We start from the raw sequence: 23,009 nt of genomic DNA, 5'->3' as shown, positions 1-23,009 counted from the left end.
ATAAATAAATAAATAAATAAATAAATAAATAAATAAATAAAAAGAAGCTCCAAGGTAGGTCTCCTAGCATTCTCCAAAGACCCAGGCCCTAAGAACCTGGAAATTGATTCTCTTGTCGAGTACCGACCTGAAGAATGATGATATCAAGGCAGAAATTGTTTGTGTCATGCTTATATTCAAATGAGTTTTTTTTTTCAGATGCGATAGGCGGGTGCGTTCCTCCAGCAGGTATAGAAAGAACTCTACTGCCGTCGTGCGGAAATGGGTTCTGTACCATATAGCCCATTGAAATTCCTTTTCATGAGACCTGGAGATGGGGAAGAATTAGAAAAGTAGAGAATTTTAAGAAACTCTAAGTTGGAACTACTTGCATTTTCCAAAGACCCAGGCCCTAAGAACCTGGAAATTGATTCTGTTCTTAAGAACCACCACCTAAAGAAGGAGGTACTTAGAGGGAACCCTTGCTGTCTAGCAGAAAACAAGAAAATAAATCCCACAGGGAAGTTCTTGCATTAAATTAACGGAACCAGAACCAAGGGATTCGTTGATTCTGTGGCCCAAGTACATCTGAGTCCTGTTTCTCGAACTTTCCTCGCTTTGCAGTACGACAGTTTTGCGATTTTCGGCATGTCTTACGGCTCTATGTTTGTGCTGTAAGGCTTCCTGGGCATCTTGGGATGTTACCTTGGGAGAAGGCAATCCCTAGATTTTGGCCACACCCACAACTCCATCCGCATGGAAGCTCAGCTTGCTAGAGGTCTATGTCTTTGGGAGTCTTCTCACATCTAAATGCCCACTGATTTGCGTTTTGAATTTCTTTAGCTACATTTTGATCATAACATTTGCTTCTATCCTAGAATGCCACTCTAAGAGGAATTTAGAGTGGACCCTCGCGGGCTGGAAGTCCTAATGTATGACCATTAGGTGGTACCTGTGTGAACAAGATCTGGTGGAAATACTCAGATAAGTACACATTTTTAAGAATTCTTGCTTCCTGCTCCTACTCCTGCCCCTTGCGCCAAGAGTTAAAAGGTCTTTATGTAATGTAATTATATCTGAAAAATCCAAGGGGAACCATTACAACACGGTTTGGGGTCTCAAATATACCCAGAGGTCTGGAGCCTGGTTATGTCTTCTAGCAGAGTAGATGTGTCTGAAAACCAGTACCAAAAGCCAGATGGTAATCTCAGCACTCTGTGGTTTAAAGAATTGTGACTTCACATCCCTCGTCATGATAGAGGAGTAGAGAAACAAAGTCTATTTAGAATGGCATCAAAATGAATAATGTATGTTGTTCATCTGGAAATGGGAAGAAAACATTCATATAAATAAAATATATGTGTATAAGGAAAAGATTATGATACATGGTACATGATGTTTGAAATTGGTATTTCTTCTCACTGGGCTTTGCTTACTGCATACTTTACTATTTTCTTAAGAGTCTTAAGAAGTTTCCACCATGGAAAAATATATTATTGATATGAATATATGCCAGCTGTGTAAGGTACTGATGAAGACTAAAGTGACTATTGCGTGCAGTTAGTTTTAATAAGAAATGTGTATAGATGTATGCATCTGTATGCATGTTCACATTTTTCAAGCTGTGTTTTTCTATTTAAATAATATTTTTCATTTATTTTACATACCAACCACAGTATCCCCTCCCTGTTCTCATCTAAGGCCCCTTTTTTTCTCTCCTCCATCTCCATTCAGAAAGGGCCAGGCCTCCCGTGGACTTTAGCAAAGCATGGGACATCAAGTTGAGGCAGGACCAAGCTCTCCCCTTGCATCAAGGCTGGGCAAGGTAATCCAGCATGGGGAACAGGTCTCCAAAAGCCAGCTAAGCACCAAGAACAGGTCCTGATCTCACTGCTACATCCCTTACAAAAGAGACCAAGCTATACAACTCACACAGATACAGAGGGCCTAACTTGGTCCCATGGAGGCTCCCTAACTGTTGATCCAGAGTCCATGAGCTTCTATAAGCGCAGGTCAAGCTGTGTTTTTTTTTTATCATTGTCTCTATTAGTGTATATGTGTGAAAGGGGACATTTGTAATAAGCATATTTATATTTGTTTGCGACAGAGTCTCACTACGTAGCTCTAGCTAACTTGAAAGTGACTATGGAGATCTGGCTGGCCTTAAGTTTGCTGTAGTCCTGTTCTGCCTCCTCAGTCTGGGACTACTGAACTGAGGCACTATACTTAGCTAGGTATTTATGTTTGTGCTCATTTCTATTTAAATAGAGATAGATGTTCCTGGAAAGCTATACATGCGTGGAAATAATGTAAATACATCAATCTTATTAAAGATTTCCCAGGGTACACAGTTGGGTGACTGAATTGGGAGATGACAGTTTCAACCATTATTATTGTTGTTTTTTGTTTTCTAAGACAGGGTTTCTCTGTAACTTTGGAGCCTGTCCTGGAACTAGCTCTTGTAGACCATGCTGGCCTCGAACTCACAGATCTGCCTGCCTCTGCCTCCTGGGTGCTGGGATTAGAGGCGTGTGCCACCACTGCCTGACTCAACCATTATTTTTTTAAATTTTGTTTTTGAAGATAGATTTCCTCCTTTGAGAGGAGGCTGGGGCATGGTCTCCTGTTCATAGCTCTAGCTGAACTTGAATTTGCTAGAAATCTGATTCTCCTGCCTTAAAATTATTCACAGGTACTATGACATGTCTAAAAGTATAATATTGAGACCAACAGCTCTTGGGGTTTTTTTTGTTTTTTTTGTTTTGTTTTGTTTTGTGGCAGGGTTTCCCTGGGTAGCCTCGGCTATCCTGAAACTCACTCTGTAGATCAGGCTGGCCTTGAATTCATAGAGATCCGCCTGCCTCTGCCTCCCTAGTACTGGGTTTAAAGGCATGTGCCACCATTGCCCAACTAAAACAAAACTTATCATCCAGATTTAAGAATTAAAAAGTCTTGATTTTCTATAGTATAAATATGGCTTCAATGTGAATTTACATTCTACATTATATAATAATTTTTAGGTTTTTAGGTCATATACAGCTTTATTCTCATCATTTTTTAAAATTGATCTTTATTGAGCTCTATATTTTTCGTTGCTCCCCTCCCTGTCTCTCTGCTTCCCCCTTCAACCCTCCCCCAAGTTCCCCATGCCCCCAATTTACTCAGGAGATCTTGTCTTTTCCTACTTCCCTTGTAGATTAGGTCTATGTATGTGTCTCTTAGTGTCCTCATTGTTGGGGATTCTCTGGGATTTGGGGTTGTAGGCTGGTTTTCTTTGCCTTATGTTTAAAAACCACCTATGAGTGAGTACATGCGATAATTGTCTTTTTGTGTCTGGGTTACCTCACTCAAAATAATGTTTTCTAGCTCCGTCCATTTTCCTGCAATGTAACATGAAGGGCCAGGCCTGCTTGTTTGTTGGGGTTTTTGTCCTGCCCGGTACCCCAGAACTATTTAGCCCCAAAGAAAATCACACATAGGTCTCCATAAATTATAAGCTGATTGGCCCATTAGCTCTAGCTTCTCACTGGCTAACTCCCACATCTTGATTAACCCATTTTTCTGATCTATGTTAGCCGTGTGACTCAGTACCTTTTTCCATGAGGCAGATCACAGCCTGCTGCTTGGGTGGTCTGAGCAGAAGTGGGAGGAATCAACTTCCTCCTTCCCAGAATTCTCCTGCTCTCATTACATCATTTCTACTTGCTGTCTGGTTTTCCCGCCTATACTTCCTGCCTGGCCAGTCAGCGTTTATTTAAAACATGATTGACAGATTACAGATGATTCTCCCGCACGACTGCAAACTTCAAGATGTCATTATTTTTTTCTGCTGTGTAGTACTCCATTGTGTAAATGTACCAAATTTTCCTTATCCATTCTTCAGTTGAGGGGCACGTAGGTTACAAACAATGCTGCTATGAACATAGTTGAACACATGTCCTTGTGGCACAATTGAGTATCCTTTGGATAAATAACCCAAAAGTGGTATTACTGGATCTTGAGGAAGGTTGTTTCCTAATTTTCTGAGAAATCGCCACACTGACATCCAAAGGGGTTGTACCAGTTTGCATTCCCACCAGCAATGCAGAAGTGTTCTCTTTTCCCCACAACCTCTCCAGCATAAGTTGTCATCAGTGTTTTGGATCTTGGCCATTCTTACATATGTAAGATGGAATCTCAGAGTTGTTTTGATTTGCATTTCTCTGATGACTAAGGATGTTGAAAATAATTTGTGTTTTATGTACAAGTGTGAAAGTATTTATGTAAGTATTTTTTCTATAGATGAATAGAATTTTCCCACTTTTCTTACATTTACTTAAAGTTTTTGAACTTTTTATTATTTTTTTTGTATATGGATGTTTTGCCTACATATCTGTCTGTCTGCACCATGTATATGCCTGGTACCTGTGGAAGTCAGAAAAGAATATCAGATGTCCTGAAACTGGAGTAACAGAGGGTTGTGGGTGCTGAGACCCAAACTTGGTTCCTTTGGAAGAGCAGCAAATGCTCGTAACCACTGAATCACCTCCCTAGCTCCCTACATTTATTTATTGAATGTTTATGTTTGTGGGAGTGGGAGTCCCACAGCTCTAATGTGGAGGTAAGAAGTTGGTTCTCTCCTTCCACCATGTGGTTCCTGAGGCTTGAACTCAGATTGTCAAGGATGGTGCCCAGTGACTTTACCCACTGAACCATCTTGCCAATCCAATTAATAGAGGTTTGTAGTAAGAATATTTTGAGAACTGAAATTTTTATCAAAAAAAATGGGGCTAATCAGTTAGATAATTGCAACTATTTTATTTTCTGACATTCAGATCTTGCGTTTCTTTTACATTGCCAAAAATTTCTCAGAAATCAGAGCAGAAAATACGACAGGCCGCATGTAAAAAAATCCAATTTCAATGCAAATTTTCTGTGGTGCTTCCCTGTTTTCAGAGAATTCTGGATTAAGGCCATCAAAGAGTGAGAACAAATATGCAAAAGACTATCGATCGCTGTTTCATACAAAGTTCTTTCCTCTTGATCAGCACATGGCTAGTTTCTGAATCCTTTGCAGAATAGTCTTAAGTACCAAAGAGAAACAATGGCAAAGTCATAAGCAAAAGCCATAGGAAACAGTGATTATGTAATATGGAAGAAAATATTTAAATGTGCTTCAATGTTAAATCATAATACCATAAATTAAAATTGTGTGATTTCCCCAAGACATGTACCACACAAAGAAGGGCCTTGTGTAGTTTTCAATTACCTTGGAAGTCAGCTTCCCACCAGGCATACAAGGCCTAGTGTCAGGGTCAGATACAGAATAGGATGCCCAAGGAACTAGCAAACTGAACCTGGATAAGAAACAAGCTGCTGGTGATTCCCCTGTTCTCCATGCCCTGAGCTGTGAGCGTTTTCTTTTCCTTTCTAGCCCTGCATTCAGAAGACAATGAGATATCATGAGACAGCTCTGGAGAGAGAATGCTGCTGGCTAAAGAAGGGGGTGAATGAAGCAGCTCTTGATTTCTTTAAAACAGTAAGGCACCTGATGGAGGTAAGTGTTTTAAGGCTTACTTGCCTTGGTTTTGCTTTTCCTTTTCCTGTGGTACCCTTGTCCAGGATATCTGCCATTACTGTCAAACAGAAAGCAAAGCCTAAATCCTAAGAGTGGAAGTGAAGAGACAAGGTAGCCAGTTACTGGAGTCTGGGTAACTACCAATGGCAGTTGGTTTTGTTTGTTTGTGTGTGTTTGTACGCATAAAGCCCCTTGGCCCTTCTCAGACAACACTGCATTATGTAGAGATAGTTTTATAAATTCCTTGTGCCTAGTCTTACTGTAACTTGTTATGCCATGTGTGGTCGATATCCCTGGAAGATCTGTTCTTTTCTGAAGGGAAACAGAGGGAAGCATACACAGAGGGGAGAGGGAGGTGGGGGACTGAACTGGGAGAAGTGAAAGAAGGAGAAACTGTGATCAGGATGTAATATATGAAATAATAATAATAGTAATTTCCTTAGCCAAGAATTTTTCTTCCTGCTGGCCATAGCAGCTTAGGGGAAGTCTGGGTCTGGATGGGATCAAATAGGCCCAGAACCAAGTCTGGCCTCCCCATTCTTTTCTCTGCCAATGAACTGGAGTCAAGTGTTAGGAGAGGCAGCTATAGTTCTAGCTTCTCATTGGCAAACTCTTACATCTGAAATTAACCCATTTCCATTATTTTATATTTTACCATGAGGCTTGTGGCCTACTGGTAAGGTTCCTGCTGGCAGCTCACATCTTTCTCCACATGGCTTCTCCTTAGTCCACCTACTCTCTCCTTCTATTCTGATAAACCACTGGCCAAAACAGCTTTATTCGTTAACCAATAAAAGCAACACATATACAGACCACCACTTCCCCTTTTCTGTTTAAATGAAAATGAAGGTTTTAACTTTAACATAGTAAAATTACATATAACAAAACAGGTAACAAGTAAGAATTATAATTACAATATTTATGTCTACTTTATCTTTTATCATAACTAAGGAAAACTAGAACTGTCCATTCTTCAACCCCATCAAAGACTCCAGAAGGATATAGTATTACCTAAGTAATCAGGAAGTGCATTGTAAGCAACTCCCAAAACTGTAGAATTCACAGAGACCTCTCACTGCCTGGACAGTCACCCAAAGTTCTTCTGTAACATTGCGGCACCCATATTCAGCCTACTGGCCCATAGTATCTGGCAGACTTTTCATAAAGCAGGAAATTTCAAAGAGCAGAAATATGGATTTAGCTGGCACACGCCCATCTTCAGTCAAGTACCACCACAGGGTCTTGATGTTAAGTGACCCAGGGGCCAGACCAAGTGCACAGCTTTCCTGATTTCAGGAGTCGAAAATGGAAGGATAATGGTGACTGTAACCTTCCCAGAATATGTAGCTACTAGCAGGTGTCAAAAGAAAGGGAAGCTTAAAGGGAGAGGGGTACTGTAGAGCCATTAAGAATGTGTACTGCTCTTTCAGAGTACATGACCCTGAATTCAGTTCTCGGCATCCATATACAGCAACTCACAACTGCCTCTTACTCCAGCTCCAGAGGATCCAGTGCCCTGTTCTGGCTTCTGTGGGCACTTGCACCCACCTGCACACAGCCACATATGTGCACATAATAAACAACACCCTGACACACATGCATACCTCAAATAAAAAAGCAATGAGTTGAAATTTTCTAAAATGCTTTCCTATGGAAAAGTGAAGAACAAGCTCTGTGCCCTGTCTTCTGGTGGCTGTTTGTCTGCTCTAGATCTGTGTTCTCAAACTGCTTCATGTGTGGGTTGCTAATTTCAGGTCTAGCAAGCAAACGTATGAAATTTCTTTAGCAGCAGCTCTGTGCATTGCACTCACAAGACATGGACAGATTAAAGTGCTTAGGATAGTGACAATCAAATGGAAGCCCCCTATTCCTTGTGCTTAGGGACTAGAACAGGAAACAAGGGCCCCAGAGCACCTGCGCTAGTGTTGAACAGGGTTCCTCTGGATTTGTTCACAATGGGAAGACCGCAGGTCCTGCCACACTGCTTCCTGTGCCACTATGTCTCTGCAGCAGCCAATCCACTCTAGGGACCTCACTCTCTAGGTATGAAACAAGAAAACACAGCAATCTGTGTCTCTCATAGGACCTTAAAAGTCAAAAAGCCCCGGTAAGAAGCTCCGGTAGTTCCTCTACTATTGCTAGGAATCATGGGATTGTATCTGGAGGGGGTGGTGGAAGTGCCACCTGGAGACAGGGGCACCAGGAAATATGACTGTGCTCAAGTTTTGTCCAATAACTCAAGAGTTCAACAGTATTTCATTTTTAGTCCCCACCCCCAGATGGAACCAAGGCCTAAATTCATCATAATTCAGGTCTCTTCTTACCAGACGTGAAATATATTTATAGGGGACTTTGCTTTTGTTTTCCATAGTAGTCAGCTTCATTCATTCAGTGAAGACCAGTAAAGGAAGCATAATCCAATGACCCCTTTTTCTTCTTAATTCACATTTTTTAAATTTAAATTGTACTTATTAGGATTGTATGATGGTGTGGTGTGTTTGTGCACACAGCATGGCATTTGTGTGGTCAGTACTATTCTCCAGAGTTAGTTTTCTCCTTCTACCCTTGTAAGGGTTTGGTTCTCAAATTCAGGTTGTTAGGCTTGTGTAGCAAGTGCTGTAACTACCATACCCTTTTGCCTGGCCCAGGCAAATGCCTTTTCCAATTACTATAGACAGAATTGGGTGTTTAATTGGCTCCTCTCCATCCCTTTGAATGCCCCTCCCACTCCGATAGGCTCCCCCAGCTCTTATGCCAGCTCAAGAGATGGGATCATAAACATCTGCCATCAAGCTAGACTGCTTTGTTTCCCATGCATGCCTTCAACTCCCATTTCATCATGCCAAGTTCTGGGATTAGAGGCCTCTGCCTCCAAGTTGGGCTCAGGCAATCTCTGACCTGGCACCTCCTCCATATCAAGCACAATTCCCTCCTCTGTATTAAAGTGTTGGAGGGAGGTGCCCCACAGCTGTCAGAATTTCTACCACAGGTTACTCGAGTTCTGTCTCATTTGCTCATTTAACAAGAGAACATTCTCACTATTCTTCACTATTTCCTGGAATATCATAGGCTCTGTATGTACTTGTGTGTTTCATCTGTTTGTTATGATACTTAACACATTTTCAATAGCACATTAAAAAACAGTTTTGGTCTAGAATTCAGAAAGTGTTGGTTTCTATTGCTATGATGAAAGACCATAACCAAAAGCAAGAAAAAGTGGTTTATTTTATTTGGCTTACACTTCCACATCATACTCCATACATAAAAGAAGTCAGGGTAGGAGCCTGGAAGCAGGAGCTGATACAGAGGGCATGGAGGGGTGCTGCTTACTTGCTTGCTGCTCAGCCTGCTGTCTTATAGAACCCAGGACCCACAGCCCAGAGGTGGCACCACACAGTGGGCCTATCAGTCATTAAGAAAATGCCTTTCAGGTCCCTCCTCTAGATGACTTTAGCTTGTGTCAAGTTGACATAAAACTAACCAGGACAGTTAGTGCACTAATCATGCAAAAAAGCAGCACCAATAAATAAATAAATAAAAACTTGCAAAGCAACTCATACTGGGGACTGAATATGATTGAACAAGACACAAGTTAGGTTCCCAGCAGGCATGTCAGGTGGCTCACAGACAACTAACTCCAGCTCAAGATAACAAAACATTTTTGCCTGGGGAACCAAAGACATTCCTAGAATTGTGCCTTTGAAGGTCCTTGCCCCTAAATTACCTAGCCAGCTCCCATCTCCTGATCTCACCATTTCTAAGAGTTAACTCTTAACTGGCAGTTAAAGAATTTTGACATCATTTTCAGGGCTTTGGGTGTGGTCGTCGAGTACCCTTTCAGTGGGCCTCCCTCAAGTAAGAGACCTAAAAAGTGTATTAATAAATTTATTTATATAATAGCGATGTATAGTGAGGAAGTCCTCCACTGGAGATGGGAGGCAAGGATTAAAGGCAAAAGAGAAGTTGGGTGTAGGGGTATGGAGAGATGCTTTAGTGTTTAAGAACACTGGCTGTTCTTCTGGAGCATTTGATTCCCAGCACCTCCATAGTTGTTTACAACTGTCAATAACTCGTCTCAGGGGATCTGACACCCTCTTCTGGCTTCTGCAGGCATCAAACACACAAAGACATGTTGACCAAGGTTTTCTGTCCCACCCTATCCTATAGCCATTAAGTCCCAAAGAATCACACAGAGGTCTACATTGGTTATAAACTGATTGGCCCATTAGCTCAGGGTTCTTATTTACTGATTTACTTACATTAGCCCATATTAATTATCTGAATTAGCCACGTGGCTTGGTACCTTTTATGGTGAGGCAGTCATATCTTGCTTCCTCTGAGGCTGGGTCATGACCACAGACTGCGTTTCCCTCTTCCCAGCATTCTCATTGCCCAGCCTCTACCTCCTGCCTGGCCGCCCTGTCTATATTTCCCACCTGTCTACTGGCCAATCAGCATTTTATTAAAAATAATATAAGAGACAAGTTAAAATAACATTGTCCCACAGCAAAGATAAAATACCCACATAAATAAGAAATGATATTTAAGTAGCATATGATTTGGAGGTTAGAACAGTATCCCTGTCTCTCTCAACTGTAGGTTCCCATGTGCATGCTACAGTGTTAAAATTGACCTGAAGTTTGTCTGCCCAGCATTTTCCTCATCAAAAGCATTAGTCAGAAATGGTTTTCTTAAAAACATCTCCCATAGTATATAAGCCTAATGTCTGGTATGATCCAAATATATCCTATACATAATTATACATATTAATATTTTTGTGTAGTTATTAAATATATGTATATATAATTTTTAATCTTTAATTATACTTTACTACTTGTTTAAGACTATACACATGACCCAAAATAACTTTCTTTTTACTCTTAAAGCCTGTTGAGTATCTGGTCTTCCTTTGGAAACCCTCAGACTCTTAGCTTCTTTTTTATTTTTACCACTTGCACCACCTGTTGCACACAAGTCACAAGGCATTGCTGACAACATTCTTTTGAAGCATTGAGGGGATTTTCTGTATGGACTCTTCTGTTCATAGAATGTACGAATGCTAATGTACACTGGTGAGAGTCCACCTTGTAGGGTCTCCATAGCTTCTCTGATCAGGAAGACAGGTGACTTGCCAGAGTTGTAAGCCCTTTGAGGGAAAGGGCCAAAATACAGTCCCATTTAACCACTCTGTCCACATTAGTATAGGCTTCTAATTATGATTATTAAAAACCCAGGTCAGTTACACCATTCTTGTATCTAAGTTTGCCAAAAGTCAAACATTATAAGTAAGTCTTGAGTAGACAATTTTGATTGTTTGACTCAGTCCTTGTGAATACTACCAAAAGCATATCATTAACTTAGGAGAATTCTATTGATTTAAATATGTTTGGCTGGTCTTTGACATTAGAAATTTTAATCTTACATATTAACCTGCCTAGACCTTTCCCATGTTGGAAACATCCAATGATCTTCATTTAGGACTAAGCTTCCACATCCTTTTAATATTTCATCTCTTCTACTTATGAGTTCCCTTTTATTTCTTTCTTTAATATCACAGTAACCTTATTGATTAAATGATAGTTGGATCTAAACTATATGCATAGAATAACATAATAAAGATTAGCTATGTACATATTGTTGACATAGCTTTGTAAATTCCCAGGCAAACCTCAAAGAAAAGACAAGAGACTCAAAGATCTTTTTTATACTCTGTATGGTCCAAAGAGTGATCTACCATTCCTGTGCTTTTGGTGTTCTGTGAGTGTAGGTACCATATAGAAACAGACCAACAGGTAGATAGCAAACTATCATCAAATCAATGTTTCTAACATTCTTCAGAAATCAACTGAAGAAGGCCTGTTAGAACTGTGATGCTGGTGTTACTGAGGGTTTGCAGATGAAGTCCTTTCTGGGAATGAGTACCCCATTACCTGTGTTCTTCACAGACATCTTCCTGTTAGAGATTAAACAATAGAAACCTCTGTTGGAAATAAGTTTACTCTTAGCTCTTCCTTAAGGATACAGTGTCTTTACTCTTGGGCTGTTTCATTGCTCTCTCTTCCCTAAGTACCTAGACTGACCAAGGACAAGAGGTTTAGGAGCATACTTTCAATCATGCTTGGATCTTAAGTAGGAAGGCCAAGTCCCACTTCCAGAGCCAGCTTCTCCGTGAGCTCAAACAGCATAAGATACTGCACCAATACACTGTATACAGGAAAGGTATTTGTTCCCCTGTAAAATTGTTGCTTTTCTAAAGTATCAGAGAAAGAATACAGTGGTGTGTGATGGACAAATGGAGTCTGTTGATGACAGCCTGAGCCAAAAGTGGCTGTCCTCATAACCACTGTAGATTTCTAATGAGTCTTAAACATCTCTTGAGTCTTGCTTTGGGACTGGGGATGGACAATAAATATTTTCTCCTTTTGAAGGAGAGGCTGAAAGAATATTAGTATTAAACAGAAATAAAAAGAAACATTTGGAATTATTAAGTTTTTGGTAGAGATATCTTTTAGCATTTTACATACCAATCCCAATTCCCACTCCTTCCCCTCCTCCCTCCCCAACACCCTACCCCTTCCTCAGAGAGGGTAAGGCACTTTGCTTTGAGGAAGGTTCAATGCCCTCCCAATTATATCTAGTCTGAGCAAGGAATCCATCCAAAATAGGTTCCCAAAAAGCCAGTACAAGCAGTAGGGATGAATCCTCGTGCCACTGCCAGTGGCCCTTCAGTCTGCCCTAGCCATGCAACTGTCACCCACATTCCGAGGGTTTGGTCCTATACTGGTTTCTTCCCAGTCAAGCTAAAGTTGGTGAGCTCCCATAGCTCCCATGAACTGTTTCAGTGGGTGTACCCATCGTGGTCTTGACATCTTTGATCATATTCTCACTCCTCCCACTCTTCAACTGGACTTTGGGAGCTCAGTCTAGTGCTCTGCTGTGGGTCTCTGTCTATTTCCATTAGTTAATGGATGAAGGTTTTATGTTGATATTCATCAGACTGACTACAGGGCAAGTCAAGATCAGGTCCCCTCTCCTCTATTGCTTAGGGTCCTAGTTGAGGTCATCCTTGTAGAGTCCTGGAATTTATCTAGTGCCAGGTTTCTGTTTGCCCTATGATGGCTCCCTCAATCAAAATATTCCAGTCCTTCCTCCATCTCAATTATCCTATTCCCTTAAGACCTGCCCTCTCACCCTCCCCTTCTCCTTCTGCCCTCTTTGCTTCCCCACCTCCCCCCCCCCGATTTTGTGGGGAAATCTTGTTTATTTCCCCTTCCCAGGGACATCTATATACATTTTTCTTAGGTGTAACATGAAGGGCCTGCTTGTTGGGGTTCCTGTCCTCCCACAGCTGGCAAGCCCCCAAATCACACAGATATCTCCATAAGTTATAAAACTGATTGGCACATTAGCTCAGGCTTCTTATTAACTCTTGTAGCTCATATTAACCCACTGTTCTTATCTCCTTAGCCACATGGCTCTTTACCTTTCTCAGCCTGGCAAATTACATCTTGCTTCTTCCATGGTCTGGGCAGGACTGAGAGGAATGGGCTTCCTCCTTCCCAGAATTCTTCTGTTTTCATCGCCCTGCATCTACTTCCTGTCTGATCCACCTATACTTCCTGCCTGGCCAATCAGCGTTTATTTAAAACATGATTGACAGGATACAGACAATTCTTCTGCACCACTTAGGGTTCACATTGTTACTTAGCTTCGTTAGAAATACCTTAAAACACGGAAACTACCCCAAGCCCGATGTTGAGGCAACACTACTCAGGGATACACATCTAGATTTTGTCTCTCAAAATAAAAACAAAACAAAGGTGTTCTATGGACTTTAAGTGCTTGCCCCCTTTTCTGCCTTTATTCACCAAATCAATGCTATGGTGGAGTCAAAATGATATTCTAGCCAATTAGTTGACTAAAGTAAATCATACCACCAAGGCTAAAGTGAACTGTAACTACATGTTGTAGCTTCTTTTTCTTGCTCAAGATGAGGAAGATTCAGGAATTGTCCAGATCTAAACTAACACGAGAGAATACATAAAACACCAAGTTCTTTTCTGTGCAGTTTACCTGAAAGGGAAGGACTGGCCTAAAGGTCTTAGAAGATTAGGCTGGGGGGGGGGGCATCATATCATTTCCAAAGGATTTAGGAGAGGCCTAGACACTAATGGTCTAAGACAACCCTTGGACAAAAATACTGATATAGGAAGGCATTAGGACTACCAACTGGGATCCTCAAGTTTGGAAAAAACAAAGTGCCCCTCCTAGATGTAAATGTATGTTCCTGGGGCCCTTGTCAACTACTCAGTTCCCTTGGAGCAAGCTTTCTCCTGAAATCACCATGCCTTTGGGGTGGGGGGGGTGTGTTCCTTTCTGGATTCCTCAGTCTTGCTCAGTCAGCCAGTTGTTTGTTCCCAATGGAAATTTAATGCTAAGACACACTTCAGAGAAATTAATTTTTACAGAGACTCCAAGCTTGGGGCTGGAGGAATGGTTCAGTTTTATGCACTGCTCCTGTGGAGGGTGTGTCAGAATTGATTTAATAATGTACACATTATTGAAAATAACAAAACAGTAATAAATGCAAACTTTTTTAATCTAAAAAAAAAAAAAAACCCTGAATCTCCACCCCCTCCAACGCCTCTGCCTACATGTCTAGGCAACTGTGCACTTGGTTCTGGTCACGTTGTCACTAGGTTACATGTCAAGACTGACTGCACTAGTGCATAAGGCTTCATGCTACTCATAGAGGAAAATATTGTAATGATTGGTAGAGTCTGGGATCAGTTTCCATAGCTTCAGCCTTCCTAGGAACTTCTAGAGACTTGCATGGAATAATGTATCTGAGGGGGTTTGTGAAACTTGTCCGCGGGATGGCAGGATTGCTCCATAAGCTTCAAGGAGTTGACTCTGCTCCAGCCCTGCCAAGTTGAGAGAAAAAAAAAAATCCCAAAAGAACCTTTTTTCCTCAATCTGAAAAAGAGTGAGTTTATCTAAGAATTTACCATTTGGTTTCCATTTGCTATCAATAGCAAATTAGGATATATTAGTAAAGGCTAGAATTTTATCCCAGTACCAAAACTATGAAAAAAAAAATGAATTGAGGCCTAAGGCACCCACTAATCTAGAACCATCTTTTCAAAGAAGTTAGTATCCACACAACCAAGTCTTCTGATTTCTGCACAGCAGCCTTCTTTCCCGAGGGCTTCTACATAGTATCAGATTTTCTGGTGGTTCTGAGGGCAAACCTAGAGGATCCAGACCTAGGAAGGAAGGGGAAATGCTTAACCACAGGATTAGAAAAGAACAAATCATGGTTATCCAGATTTACTTCCCAGTATTCTCCAGATTCTGACCTAGGCACTAGTCAGTCCTTTGGCACCCAGGAATTAGGCTGGCATTCTTCTTATTTAAACTTAATTACACTGTATTTTATCTCTAAAAAGTTCTAATTTCTGGGCAGCTTCTGGTACTGATGTAAAAGTCGCAGCTCTCACCTTAAAGGGAATAAGATATCTTTTTATTTTTAATCTTGAGACATTCTGAGTGGCCACGACCCAGTTTAATGGGGCTTCTTAAATAGTTTAACAGAACAAAGAAAGTCATAATCAAGACAACTTTCAAATATATGTTGGATGCATCAGAGAAGTGGGTTTGTTGGATCCACGGGGGTCACACAAAAATGGGGACAGACCCGCAAAGTCTAATAAACAAGAAGCAAACTTTATTCCAGAAACCAGATTCCAGGAAAATAAAATAAAATAAAAAATCTCCCTAGGGCACAAAAGCTTATCAGCTAGCTGAGACCACAGCCAGAGATTTTAAGGCTGTAGCAGAGGACTGGTTTTTTAACTCCTTTTATAGCAAGCATTAGGCAATAACAAGAGAATTTTTACAATCTCAAGGTAAAACTCAGATACAAATTGCCCTTCTTTGCAATTTCCATTAACAGTTTTTCAGGCAAACTAGTGTTTGTACTTAATTTATTGTCTTCCTTGGTATCCCTTGATAGTGTTTACCAAGGCTCTGTCTGCACCTCCCCTGACACAGCCAGTTTCACATAGCAGGGAAGGGTATGGGACAATATAAAACCAATAAGTCAAAAGTCACGTACATCATTTAAAAGTTAACTCAGCTCGCATCAATTTCTGGTCATAAGTGGCATCTGCGCCACCTGGAACTGTGATCAGGAAAGGGGCTGGGGATTAAAAAAAAAAAAAAAAAACCAGAGACATTGGTCACTCTTGAAACAAGAATGCCAATTTTATTGTATTCCAGGACAGTTTATATAGTGCTCTCCTTGAATAATGGCCATGCCGTAGCTCTCTGGATTTTTCAGCTGCAAGCCCACCAGAAACCACTCCCCTGACATCAGGAACTCATGATGGTCTTGTGCTCAGAATAGCTGTAGCATAGGAAAACAAGTTGCTTACTCAGGCAGGCAAGGGGTCATAGAAAGTTCAGGGTCTGGGGGTCTGCATTCCCCAACACTCAGTTTGCCAAGCTGACCCTCAATTTATAGAGGGATGCTTCACTTTTGTAAACAGAGCAGCAGTTGTAAAGCAACCTGCTGTTAATTACTTAATTACTTAAGCTGCTGACAGCCCGCTTTCATTTTTCTAGGCTTACAACTTTATATTTCTTTACTTTTACATTCTTATTTCTGGAATCTACATTTTTATATTCTTATTTGTGGACGCTTCAGGTTCAAGATGGTGAGAGTTGGACCACAAAGGGTCCATTGAAAAGTCTACAAAGTGTCTGTTCAAACATAGAAAAAGCACACTGTATCTTCCAAAAACATTTTTAAAAAGCATCGAATGGTTAAAAGTGGCAACTAAATTCTGTCACCCAGATGTGTGTGGCCTGAGAGCTTTCAGTGCAATCCATTCTTATGCAATCAGTATTCATTAACATCTGTTTAGTTCTTAAAATAGATATGCATGTTGCCCAGAAATACATTCAAACATACAATCTTCAACACTGACAGACAACATAAGGGCATAGCTTTACCCAAACTCAGGCATCTCCTTAACTGTGGACATATATTAAGAAATTTCTCTATTTTAGTTGAAAACATAGTTGAAAAAGTGATAAAATATGGGGCTTGTTTGATTTTCATATGTGAAAATCAATATTATATTAATTGCTCATCTTCAAATTCCAAGTGAAATTTAAGATTGATTCAATTTCTGTAAAAAAAAAATTCATTGGGATTTTAAGGCTCAAAGTGAATCTACACTCTCCCACACACCCTAGGACATCCGCCCCAACCCCATTCCTACACACACACCTACCTATGCCCTCCACACACTCCCTTCCTACACGCAAACACACCCTTCCACACCCACCATGACCATACCCCACAAGACTGCCTTAAGTTTTTTTGAGACAGGGTTTCTCTTGTAGCTTGGGAGCCTATACTGAAACTAGTTCTTATAGACCAGGCTGTCCTTAAACACACACAGAACTGTTTCCCTCTGCCTCCTGAGTGCTGGGATTAAAGGCAAAAAACCACCACCACCCAGTCTGCCTTAAATTCTTTGAGACAAAGTCTCACTCTCTAGCACAGGAGCCATCTAGACTGGAGAGTTTGCATTTGTCTTGGAGTTTTTTTTCCCATTTCTCAAGTCCAAACTTGATAGAATACTTTCAGTATCCCAACCCTGGGTTCAGGTCCCTCGATCTCCAGGTTCTATGAGGAGTTGCGCCAGCTTCCAGGGTGCACCTGCTTTCTGCTGTCTCCCAGTCTAGAACACGATGAGCTTCAGCTTGGCAGCCAGTCCTCTTCCTGGCTGGGGCTTATGGGAAAGAAACATTGGCTGTACTGTATCTGTTAAAACTAAAGCCTCTTGGGGGCAGTAGTGCTCTAGGTAAGCTCAGTGGCGCCATCTTGCATCCTCTTCTCCCGCCCATTTTGTCTGAAAAAAAAAAGAGAACAAAGAGAAAGAGAAATGCCTGTCAACCATTTTGTCCAGAGTTAGTGAGCTAGTTTACAAGGCCACCATTTTACTCCTAATCCCAGCCAAAGATCAAAAACCACCTTTCATCATCTTTTGTCTACATAAAGTCTCTCTGCATTGCATAATTACCTCGGTGATATTATCTAGTAAGTAAGGAAAAAGTAAAAGGAAAGCACTTGAGCCCTGGAAAAATCTGTAAACAATCACAAATCTACTTGTTCCTTTATGTGTATTCAAGCACTGTTTTCCAGTGATCCTGTGCCTCCCAACACACACCTGGCCAGTCTGCAGTACTGAGGCTGGAATAATTAATCTAGGCCCTTTATTAATTCAAAGAAACAGTCTTACAATCAAGTTTCACCACTGAGTTACATCACCAACCCTTGATTTATGTATATATTTATTCCCTTTTTGATACTGGGGATTGAGCCTAGTGCCTATAACAAAACAAGCAGGTACTCGACCACAGAGATACACACCCAGCACTTTTTCTTTTGAAGCAGATATATATATATATATTTGGTTTTTCGAGACAAGGTTTCTCCGTGGTTTTGGAGCCTGTCCTGGAATGAAGCAGATATATATATTAAAAAGTAGGTGGAATGACAGACCCAGGCAAGCATGGGGACTTAGTATTTAATTTGACACAGGCTCTCCCTAAGGTAGTTCAGGTGAGCCTCAAATTACAAGGATTCAACTGTTTTAAGCTCCCAAAGTGCTGAGATAACATGTTTATGCCACCATGTCAACATAAAATACACAACTCCCCTCTTTTCCTTTTTCCCCCAGACAGGGTTACTCTGTAGCTTTGGAGCCTGTCCTGGAACTAGCTCTTGTAGACCAGGCTGGCCTGGAATTCACAGAGATCGGCCTGCCTCTGCCACCCAAGTGCTGGGATTAGAGGTGTGACCACCACTGCCCAGCTCTGACACACAACTCCCATCTTAAAGGAAATAAGAGATAGTTTATTCTGGAGCCATTCTGAGTGACAATGGCCTGTAAACATAGTTTGTTCCAGATTCTGTGTTCCAACATGGAAGCAGTTTCACAGGAATTTTATAGCTTTACAGAAGAAAATCATAAATCAAGGCAAGTATGAAATACATTGGTGGGTACACCAGAGAGGTGGGAACAACAAGATGGGGAGAGCATCTTGGGCCTCTAAGTTAATAGCTTCTAAGAGGGTTTTTACTTCACACCTATAGTTCTTAAAGATTTGAGGAGACAGGTTTTACATGACGTGAAAAAGAATTTGTAAAAAAAAAAAAAAAAGTGTCTCTACTAAAGCTCATAAGAACTACAGTAATGTGAAGAGGCTGGAATGTTGAAGGCCCAGGGCCCAATAACAATTTACTTCAGACTTTTGTGCCCAAAATAGCCATACATTGGCCATGTGTCTCTTAGATGTAACATCCAATAAATAATAAGCATAATCTGTCTTAGTTCGGGTTTCTACTGCTATGACGAAACATCATGACCAAAAAGCAAGTTGGAGAGGAAAGGGCTTCTTAGGCTTACACTCCAGCATTGCTGTCCATCACTAAAGGAAGTAAGGTCAGGAACCAGTGGGCAGGAACTGATACAGAGGCCATGGAGAAGTGCTGCTTACTGGCTTGCTAAACCTGCTTTCTTATAGAACCATGGACCACCAGCCCAGAGATAGCACTATCCTCAATGGACTAGGCCCTCCCCCAGCTGATCATTCATTGAGAAAATGCCTTTCAGCTGGATCTGATGGAGGCATTTCGTCAATTGAGGCTCCTGCTTCTGATGACTCTACCTTGTGTCAAGTTGGCAGAAAAAGCAAGCCAGTACACCAAACCAAACTCACGTGCTTTTTTTCTTAACTGCTGAGCCACCCCTGGAGCCTTTTTTCTCATGTACTTCTCTTAAATTCTTACCATAAAATTTGATATTTAGAGCTGTGCATGCAAGCACTTCCCAGCGATTCCCACCATAAAAGTGTTCAGGGAGGATGATCAAAGGTTGGCTGACCTGAAGGAACACTGCAACAGACTGACAACTAATTAAGGACACACATGACCTATGACGAGAAACAGTAAACTACAAATCCCAATACTGTAGAAAAGTCAGTGAATAAACACTATAGATTAAAACAAATTGAAATTTTAAAGCCCAACTCAAGTTGAAATTATAGGTGCATTTTATTACCCTATTATACATGAATGCAATACATGAGTTTGTGGTACAGATTATTAGATGCAGGCTACTCGGTGACCAGAGTACTTTAAATTATTAAGATTGGCAGGGTTCCAGAGAGACAATATAAAAATTAACGAAATCAGAAATGAAAGGGGGGGTCATAACAACCGACATGGCATAAATCCAGAGAGATAATCATTAGGTCATATTTTGAAAACCTGTACTTCACAAAAATTGGGAAATGTAAAGGAAATGGACATCTTTCTGGATAAATACCAAGTACCATAATTAAATCAAAACCAGATAAATTAAAGAACTATAACTGCTAAAGAAATACAAGCAGTCATTAACAGTCTCCCAACCAAAGAACAAAACAAAAAAAAAGTCAAGGTTTCAGTGTAGAATTCTATAAGATTTTTCAAAGAAGAAATAATACCAATACTCCTCAAGTTGTTCTACAAAATAGAAACAGAAGGAACACTGCCAAACTTTTTATGACACTATAATTAACCTGATAAACAAACCACATAAAAATATTACTAAGAAGGAAGTACAGACCAATAACACTGATGAACATTGATGCAAAAATGCTCAATAAAACACTAGCAAACAGAATCCAAGAACACATCAGATAAATCATTTACCATGATCAAGTTGGTGTCATCCCAGAGATGCCTGGATGGTTCAACATACGAAAATCTGTCACCATATAAACAACCTGAAAAATAAAAACCTCATTATCATCTCATTAGAAACTGAAAAAGCCTTCGGCAAAATACAACATCCCTTCATGGAAAGAGCAGGGATACAAGAAACATACCTAAACATAATAAAGGCAATATACAGCAAGCTAACAGCCAACATCAAACTAAAAGGAAACTCATAGTGATCCCACTGAAATCAGGAACAAGACAAGGTTATTCAATATACTTTGAGTTTTTGAGGTCATAGATAGAGCAATAAGACAATAAAAGTAGATCGAGGGGATACAAATCAGAAAAGAAGTCAAACTCACACTATTCACAGTCGATAATGATAAGTGATCCCAAAAATTCTACCAAGGAATTTCTACAACTCATAAACAGCTTCAATAATGTAGCAGGATACAAGATTAACCAAAAACAACAACAAAAAAACAATAGCCTACATTTATACAGATGATAAATGGACTGAGAAAGAAATCAGAAACATCACGCTTCACAATAGCCACAAATAACATAAAATACCTTGGGCTAACAATAATCAAATAAGAGAAAGACCACTATGACAAGAACTTTAAAACTTTGAAGAAAGAAATTGAAGACATGGAAAGATCTAGCATACTCTTGGGTAGACAGAATTAACATAGTAAAAAATGGTAATCTTACCAAAAGCAATCTATAGATATAATGCAAAAGCTAGCAAAAGACTTAATAGACCTTGAAAGAACACTACTCAGCTTCATATAGAAAAGCAAAAAACCCAGGATAGTCAAAATAATCCTGTACGATAAAGAAACTTCTGGAGGCATCACAACCTGACTTCAAACTCTACTTCAGAGCTACAGTGCTGAAAACAGCCTAGTATCAGCATAAACAGACAGGAGGACCAATGGGACTGAATAGAAGACCCGGGTATTAATCCACATATTAAACACCTAATTTTTGACAAGCAAAAAAAAAAACATAAAATGGAAAAAAGAAAGTACATTTAACAAATGGTGCTGGCAGAACTAGATATCACCATAGGAGAAGGTCAACAGGAAGGGGAGAGGAAGGGAGGGGAGGTTTACTTTGTTTCTAAAGCCATCTTTATTGTGTGAAAATTAAAAAAAAAATAAATATTGCATAACCATTAAGGACATCATTAAGTACCTAAAACGGGTGAAAATGAACGGTTAAAACAAGGAAACAGGAATATTCTACATAACTCAAGAAAAGGAGTTGGAAGAGAATGACTAGTTATGCCTTAGATTGATTTCACATGGAAAATGAGACAAAAATAAAATACTACTAAAACAGTTGCAACATAGGAAAACTAAGGGCAGTCAGAATTGAGGCCAAAACCAGGCCCTAGGGCATAAACCCAAATATTAGCTCACTCAGGTAGAGCCATTGACCTGCATGGATTCACTTCATATTACTTTCCTTCTAAATCTCAGGGAAAATCTTTATTGTGCAAAAATTACAAGAAAAACAGTACCAGAAAATTTTAATTATGCTAAGAAGCTGAAAAAGTGAAAAATAGTGAAATGGGAAACATCTTCCATAAAAGAAGAAAATATTTCTACTAAATTTGAACCTCAGTTTAGATAAATGCAAAAAACAAGACACCCTTTTCAAAGTACTGAGCTGGGCAAAACTCCAGGCAGCCATCTTTTCTGGGACCTGTGTCTCAGGGTAGCGTTTTTTTTCCAAACAGAAAGGGCAGGAGAATAAGTGCTCACTAGGTCCTTCATGGAGCTCTACTGCCATCATCAGGATAGAGTTTCACAACTCGCAGCACGACTCAGCTTCCTTCCCATGATTCTTAGCCATGGCGGAAGATAGAGATTACAAGACAGCTAGAACTGTGGATGCCTCCTTGGCCTTTCTCAACTTCTCAGACCCCAACAGAAATACACTATTGTTTTTCTCACCAGAACCTGAAGAAGGAAGCAGCATCCTGCCCTATGACACGAGGTAGTGGATTTGGCAGAGTAGTGCAAACCCCGCCTTTCCACTTCCTGTTCCTGTACCACAATCACTAGGCCCTCAATCACTAGGGTCTACATTAATACTCTGAAGGATCCCATGATTCCAGTCTGCCTTCACAAAGAAAAAGTAGAAAACGGAAGGAGGCTAGGCTAGGCCATTTGAGAATCATTTTGACCCCAACTTTCAAAAATGGCCAGAAAAAGACTTGAAGGAGCAGAGCTTACATGCGCAAGGCTATAGGAAACATTCCACATGATGGCACTGTTGTCCCACTGCAAAGGAGGCAACCATCATGCACTGCTCTGCTCCCGCCTTTCCTGTCTGAAAAAACTACAATACAAAAAGAGAAGCAGAGTGTAGCAACTGTGCCAGCCCTGCCTTCTTCCTTCAGAAAGAGCAAAAGTGATTCACTGACAGCTTAGCTTCCATTTTAATTTTATCTGAGTGCTACACCTAGTAGCTCTGTTCCCTTGTCAGAAAACACCATCAAAACAGTAAACACAGGGCTGGAGAGATGGCTCAGTGGTTAAGAGCATTGCCTGCTCTTCCGAAGGTCCTGAGTTCAATTCCCAGCAACCACATGGTTGCTCACAACCATCTGTAATGAGGTCTGGTGCCCTCTTCTGGCCTGCAGACATACACACAGACAGAATATTGTTAAATATTAAA

The 23,009-nt window shown here is 40.5% G+C and overlaps 1 long non-coding RNA gene across 1 annotated transcript in view; it reads left to right on the top strand.

The window, feature by feature from the left end:
* The first annotated feature begins 36 nt into the window (after positions 1–36).
* LOC113455494 overlaps positions 37–23,009 on the top strand; it is a 45,143-nt gene continuing 22,170 nt past the window's right edge. The window contains exons 1-2 of the long non-coding RNA XR_003376595.1: positions 37–1,804; positions 5,393–5,515. This is a non-coding gene — a long non-coding RNA (uncharacterized LOC113455494). The remainder of the gene's footprint in view (positions 1,805–5,392; positions 5,516–23,009) is intronic.

This window comes from Microtus ochrogaster, unplaced genomic scaffold, assembly GCF_000317375.1.
Source record: "Microtus ochrogaster isolate Prairie Vole_2 unplaced genomic scaffold, MicOch1.0 UNK50, whole genome shotgun sequence".
NCBI classification, from domain to species: Eukaryota; Metazoa; Chordata; class Mammalia; order Rodentia; family Cricetidae; genus Microtus; species Microtus ochrogaster.
This window is presented reverse-complemented; position numbering and strand designations above follow the sequence as displayed.